Below are 7,749 nucleotides of genomic sequence, written 5' to 3' on the forward strand. Positions count from 1 at the left end.
ATATATATATACACATGTTATATAGACGTTTTCCAGGTCTGGATTTTAGAATTCAAACTAGTCTAAATCTCCTCCAATCTTCCTCAAAAATTTGTATATAATCTCATCGAGTTGTTTTCAACCAATACTAGCCATACTCAGTTAGGAAAAAAATATATTTGGATGAAAAAGTATATAAAATTAGTTTTGGTTAAAAAGATAGCTGGAAATAGAACTATCCGGCAATCTGCTATTCTCTTTTTGGTTTTAGGTGAAATTGGAAATTTTTTAATATGTGTCTCACACAATTGATATTAGTTGTGTGAGGCTTTATTTTCTGAGACAAAAAAATGAACCTAAAGTTTTGTGAACCCATTAGTGTAAGATGTGGGTCCATGTTTTTGTCTCACAAAAAATAGCCTCACGAAACCAACATTAGTTGTGTGAGGCACATGGTAAAACTTTTCGTGAAATCGGTGTGAGAATATTCAATTCTTAGCATATTTTAGAGATTTGACTATGGGATGTCAATTTGTTTGATCTGTGACTAAACTACAGGGGCATTTACATGTCAATTTCCCAAGCATCAATGCAGAGTCATACACACTAATACGTACACACACATATTTTCACTTCCCGTATATTATGAAGTTAAATAAAATCAACTTCGAATAAACTAATTGGTTTACAGCTATTTCAGGGATATATCTTACTTCTTGTATGTTATGAAGAATGAATGCACACACTGTAGGGTGAATGCATGCTCACTTTACGCTCGGGGGGTGGGTAAAAACAAGTCTATGATATTATGCACTCGTTTACGTGGCTTAAAATCTTAAATCCATCTACATATTTAGGGTAAAAAACAAGTATTCTTTCTGTGTTAATTCATGTTGCGGATTCTGATTGGATATTTAAGAAAATTTGAACGTTTCATGAAAAAGATGTCTTTTTTAATACAAATTAACAAAAGATTAATGTCATATAAAATAGAACGAATAGAATTATACCGACATGTAACAAAAATAGAGGTGAATTCACCTATCAAGGTAATCTAAATATTGGCATGAACATACAATTACATAGTTTTCTCATGGTTCACAAGCTTCTCCAAGGCCGGACATATCTTTTTTGTTAAAAAATGTTTCCTTTGTTAAAGTTGAGGTGTTTGGCTAAATTTTTAGAAGAAAAAATGCTTTTGAGTAGAAGAGAAGTTATTTTTAAGAAGCTAAAAAAATTAGCTTCTTCGCAAAATATCTTTTTTGAAAAAGTACTTAAATTCAGCCAATCCAATGGGCTCATAGTTACTTTTCTCATGGTTCACAATCTTTATTTCAATAGCCATATTTTAACTTTGTTAGTTGTTACCGTCTTTGAGTAATATCATTTGTTTATGCTGACATTAACCTTAACTTCCTCGTATCATTATTCACTAGCCATATTTTGTTAAACATATAAATTGGTTTTACCATAGCATGTGATAAGTGCCTTCTAATTCAATGTTTGTACCAACTATGGATCTCCTTTTGTCCCTTTTAGGTTGGTTCTGCCAAGTATGAAATTCCAATTCAGAACATTGAATTAATAGAGGAGAACTTGACACAAAAATTAAAAAGAGCCACTCAATTTTTACGTTAAATTGTAGAGATAAAAAAAACTGCTAAAAAGCACCTCGGTAGTAGTTATGTAATAGCAATGTGGTGAATATCACATTTTCAAGGTGCAATTTCTTGAAAGAATTAGTAATAATTTCAGAGCTCGTTTTGATTGGCTTATAAGTTGGTCAAACCAGCTTATAAGCCATTTTTAACTTATTTTAGTGTTTGGTAAAATAAAACCTGCCGATTCAAAAACTTCGTAAAACATGGGCTGTCAACAACGATCGGTGTACGAGAATACATATTCTTTTAACATTTACAACCTATTCGCACTTCTGACGCACTATCCACGAGGACAGCATGCACCCAGGAAGTCTCTAGGAGGTACGAGATACCCGACATAAGTACTCGACTGGCAACACCTCGGCGAGATGGAGCTGCGCTAATCCCACATTTAGACGACTCTAGCAGTCTTTGCCTCGTCACCGTTGTACCTGGCACCGTGGCATGAAAGCATGACTAGAAGAAGGAGGTCGGTACGGAATATGTCTTGGTATATGGCGATAACAAGTAAAAAATTATAGCTTAGTGGGAAAGGGAAGAAATCCATGATCACGCTCGTGCCGGCCCAGCAGCCAAGAGAAAACATAGATAAATACACGAGTCTCAGCTTGTTAAGTAAGTCATCGCAATCCGACTAACGAATCGAGAATAAATAATGTAATCTAGAACACCTCTCCCCAAGGAAATGTGCGATACATCACATGCGCACGCTTAAAATAAAATAATGATAACCCTTCGGGCGGTAACTCGGCCTAATAATAATAATAATAATAGTAATAACAATAGTAATAATAATGATAATAATACTAGTAATCCCCTTCGGGTGAGCGATTTGAAACATCGTCTATCCTGGCCACCCGGACATGCGGTCCGGAATAAAATGATGGCCCCTTCGGGCATCCGTCCGAACATACGTCTATCCCGGCCCCTTCGGACGTGCGCCCCGACATAATAATCTTAGCCACCCGAGGCATGTCACTCGTGGCATACGGCTACCCCCGGCTCCTTCGGCACGCCACCGTGACATAATACTAGTCCTAGCCCCGCCCGGGCATAATAATAATAGTAATAATAATAATAATAAAATCTCACACCCCGCCGGAGTGGTTTTAGAAAATACGAATAATAAGATATCGCACTCCGCCGGAGTGGTTTTGAAAGTTTTATAAAATATCACGCTCCCTTCGCAGTGGTTTTGAAAAGTGTTATAAAATATCACTCCGCCAGTGGTTTTGAAAAGTGTTATAAATATCACACTCCCCTTCGGAGTGGTTTTGAAAAGTCTTATAAAATATCACACTCCCCTTCGTGAGTGGTTTTTTGAAAAGTTTTTATAAAATATCACTTAATAGTTAGGGCAATAGCCAAAAGTTTTCCCTCAATTGTGGTACAAAAACAAGTCAAATAAACGGTAGGCGGAGATCCGGGAATACCGGTCCGCCCGAGTCAACTGTGCTGCGTACTCGATTTGCATATACTAAGCTTAATGGAGTCATTTATGGAAGTTTCAAGGCAATCCGATTACATTCTGCAAGTTACGGACGTTTGAGCATTTTTCCAACAAGATATAAGGATTCTAGTTGATACGCTTCAACGAATAGTGCTCAATTTCGTAATCGAATTTCGATGAATGTATAACCCCGAGGCTCAAATTCAAGCCTAGTACACCTGGGATATGCCAAAAGAAGGAGAGGGATAGCTTCACATACCTTACGGACGTCTTATGCTCGCTTTATCTCCAATCTCGTTTCGCCTAGAATGCAAATGGTCACATTTACCGCTTACTATTCATGACTTTCAATCTTCAATCTTGGTTTAATACTTATGCAAGTCGTTAAAGACCTCCCCCGTAAACGCACCATCCCGAGAATATGGCTCGGGCCCAAATATTAACAACAATACCAACAAGCACATCAACAATATGAACAACCGATCCAAAACACATTCCAACATAAGTAGTCTTCCTTACTACATAAGATGTCAACTTTCAATCCAATTGCGCACATTCGAACCAACATCAACGTTTATATATTCATTCACTAATTTGAGATCATTCAAACATAAACTAAGAGCATTTCAAGCTATATATCAATATTCAACAATTTCATCAATTTCCATATTCCACCCAAAATTCTCGTATATGAAACAAACCATTCCAACACATTTTCTACTTACTACTTCATCACTAACAACAACAATTTACCTTTAACAACTTCATGATCTTAATGTCATAAAATCACATTAATGTGACATAACTCTCCCATTCCATTTCATGCAAACTTAACCCATATAATCTTCATTTACATTATAATGATCACAATAACGCAACTAACACGTTAAACAAAACAAATCCATCACTATTCCTCTATCACATAACACACGGCCATAGGCCAATTTCCAACTTCATTCCATTTTCATTCAACTTTCATTTCCAATACAATTTCTACAATAACCACAACTAAAACTCAACATAAGATTCAACATCACTTACACACACACCATAGCAACCACACTAGCCACAAGCACACATTACGCACTTCCACCATGCAAACTTCCATATTTCAATGTGTTCTACTCGTTTTTATATATGCTACAACACAAACAAACCTTCAAAACATAATTAGAAAGGATGAATTATTACCTTCCTTCTCAAGTTTCTTCATTCCACCAACTTGTCCAAACGACGAAACCAATGGATTATCTTCCGAAATAATTGCACCACGTTGTAGAGGGACCTTGAATTGGTAGGAATATAGCAAGAAAATAATTTTGGAAGAAGATTTTGGGGGATGAATTTGGCTATAGTCACCGAACCCCTCTCTTTCCTTTTTTTTTTTTTTTTTTTGCTCTTGGTTTCTCTTGTTTCTTGAATTTTCTTGAACTCTTGATTTCCTCTTATAATTAGCCAAGCACATGACCCCTTATAGCACATGACCCCTACATGGGCCAAGCCAAGGCCATGGCCGGCCACTTCTTGGCTTGGGCCTAGTTCTTCTTCTTTTTTTTTTTTTTCCATTTCCAAGCCCATTTTCTTAGTCCATATTTTTGGTAATTCATGAAACCATTTTCCGACATTCCAATTTTGCCCTTAGTCTTTCTTAATAATTCCTTCTAAATTCTTCATAGGCTATTCCTACATGCTTAACAAAATAAAAATGTGGCCTTACTTGTCGTCCTCCCGCGATTGTCTCGAATTATCCAATTGTTCAAAAATGCGGGATATAACAGTTATAAACTAGTTTGTTATTTTGTTGAGATTTATGGATTAAGGGGCTGTTTTATGTGGGTTGAATGGTTGGAATTAGCTGTGTTATGGATGTTTTGAATGTGTTGGTGATGTGTAAAAATGGATGGACATCATGATATGTTGCGTGTTGAAGTTGGTATGCCGTGTAGTGAAATTTACATTTTGTAGAATATGATGAACTAATTTTATTTAGTGTTTGGTTGTTGTTGTTGTGGATTATATGATGATAATGAAAGCTTAATGTGTAAGTTGAAGTGGAAAACGTATATGGGCTGTTTTAGAAGCTAATGTGAATTTAATGTAGTTTCTTGAATTGATGAAAATGATGTTGTTAACATGCGGATTATTGATGTAGTTTATGAATTTGGAAGAAAGAAATGTGTTGTTGTTGTCCTTATGGGAATTGGAAGGTTTCGGGTGGCTTTGCACATTGGTTGGGCCGTTTTAATATTGTGTGGATTGTTTGAAATGTTCTTGAATTTTGTTTTGAATGGTTTCGGATTGGTATTTGAATGTATGAGCATTGGAGTTGGCTTAATTGTAGGTGGTGATTTGAATGTAAACGAAATGTCGTCGAAGATATAGAAAAGAGTTACTAATGTTAGAATGAGTTTTGAATCACTTGTTGATGTTGCTAGTTTGGTTGTTGGCATTGTTGTTGATGAATTTGGCCGAGTTGAATTCTCGGGGTTGTTGAATTTACGAGGGAGAGATCCAAAATTTACGTAAATAAAGTGCTAGCCTAGAATTGGATTCCAAGTGCGTATGACTAATGTTTGGCGTCTAATGATGTTATTGTAGCTTTTTGGAGAAGCCAAGACGTAAGCTTGGATTAATCTAGGAAGCTGACGAGGTATGTGAAGCTTTACCCCCTTTCTTTCTTGAGGCATGTCTTAGTCGTAAGTAGATTGTGATGCGAGTCTCGGGGTAACTCCATTCTTAAGGTCCGAGTCAGTGTGCGGTTCCTATTCATTTCTTAATGTTAGCTCTCTAATGCGGCCGAACCATGATCCTTATGTTTTTACATGATTTGGTTTCAAAGATTTTATAAAGATTTTTATTCCAAAAAGGTTTCGTAACTACGAACAATCGTAACTTTCATAGACGAGCTCGGATCGCTTCGAAACGTTCGCGGGAGATTCTATAATGGATAAGGTCTCCAACTTGCATAAATTGACCGGATTGGTTCGATACTCGTCCGTGGGCCCCGAGACTCTCCTTTGTGTGGTACTAACGACTTTTGAAAGGATTTAGTGTATCGATCGCCTTAACCCTCGAGCGGCAATTACTTATTTCTCTAACGAGTTTATAATGACGATTATGCTCCTAAGTTCCAAAGTTACTTCATATAATTTAACACGTATTTATGAGTCCTACAGTTCTATTTGATATGCTTTCGAACGTCATTCGGAGGAAACTTGATTTGACTATCGTCTTGGTTTTAAATGATAATTCACTTTGATTATTTTATGAGTTTTTGAAAAATGTTTTAAACTGCATATAGTCTCCCACGACTCTGCTCGTGCATATGGTTACTATATCCTTCACCGAGTCCCGGGCCGGTTATGTTTCGTGCGCACTTTGATATATTCCGGAGTATGATGTGTCTGGTACGTCGAGTCCCCTTGGCTCTGCACCGTGTATATTTGAGCGTTATGGGGTGTTACGGCGTTATGATGTGATATGATATGTCGGGTGTCGGAGATATGAAATCTTGGAGTATGATGTGGTGTGGCGCAATGACAAAGTGCGACCACCGTTCTAAGAGCCTTATGCATGATTTGTATTTTTATGAGTAAGCATTTGGATATTTTGAATATTGCATTTACTTTACGTACTCGGGTTTTGACTATGATTTTTTTTACTATATTTCATGCCTTGCATACTCGGTACGTATTCGTCTTGACCCCGCTTTCTTCGGGGGCGCGTTTCGTACCGCGCGTGGTGCACAGTACTCATTTTGGATGATCCACCTGACTTAGGATTCCGTTCGCTCGACTTGGAGCGCTCACGTTCGGGAGCCTATACTTTGATCCAAATTTTCTCATATGTGATATATATGCGTATGTTTGTTCCACGGGCCGGCGGGGCCGTCCCGTCATATGATCTTCGTTATGCTCTTAGAGGTCCGTAGGACATAAATGTGTGGGTTATGGGTATTCAACTGTTCCGCCGTGTCCGTGTGATTTGTGATTTGGACATCCCCCTATACTATGATAGTCTTATCGGCTTATACGTGATATCATCCTTGATCGCGATAGCGATAGGTATATTTGTACATTTGTGACGCTCTTCGGGGTGACGTTCTACTTTCTCGTATATATATGTTATTTATGTACGGTGTAAGCTATTCGTATGCTGCCTGCAATTAACGGGTGTGTACGGGTGCCCGACTCGGGCACTAGTCGCGGCCTACGGGGTTGGGTCGTGACACAATTCTAGATCATGAGTTGGATAATTCTTTTCATGTTTTCGTAATTGCCTTGAAGCGTACGCGATCACCTTGCCATGTTGCGTCAATACGAGGCACAGCCTAACGCACACGAGAAGCACTTGCAATAAACAACGTAACTTCAATCCTACGGAAGTGTTAGGACGTGCGAGAAGTCGATCTATCTTTCGGCTCTTGGAGAGCTACGTTCGCAAGCATACGTACGTGAAACTTGGGCGGTTACCGGGTCGGCTTTTGACGGGTGGTGCGGATATAGAAAGAAAAAACTTTCAACAAACACTACGCGTAATATCTGCTAAGCGAGCTACGTACCTCGGTAGGAGTTGTGGGCCTTGGCCAACGTCTTCCACGACCTCGATCTTTTGGCTATCCACGAATACCATTAGGTGAAACAATGTGCCCCGAGAAAT

Source organism: Lycium ferocissimum, chromosome 3 (assembly GCF_029784015.1).
Source record: "Lycium ferocissimum isolate CSIRO_LF1 chromosome 3, AGI_CSIRO_Lferr_CH_V1, whole genome shotgun sequence".
Taxonomy (NCBI): domain Eukaryota; kingdom Viridiplantae; phylum Streptophyta; class Magnoliopsida; order Solanales; family Solanaceae; genus Lycium; species Lycium ferocissimum.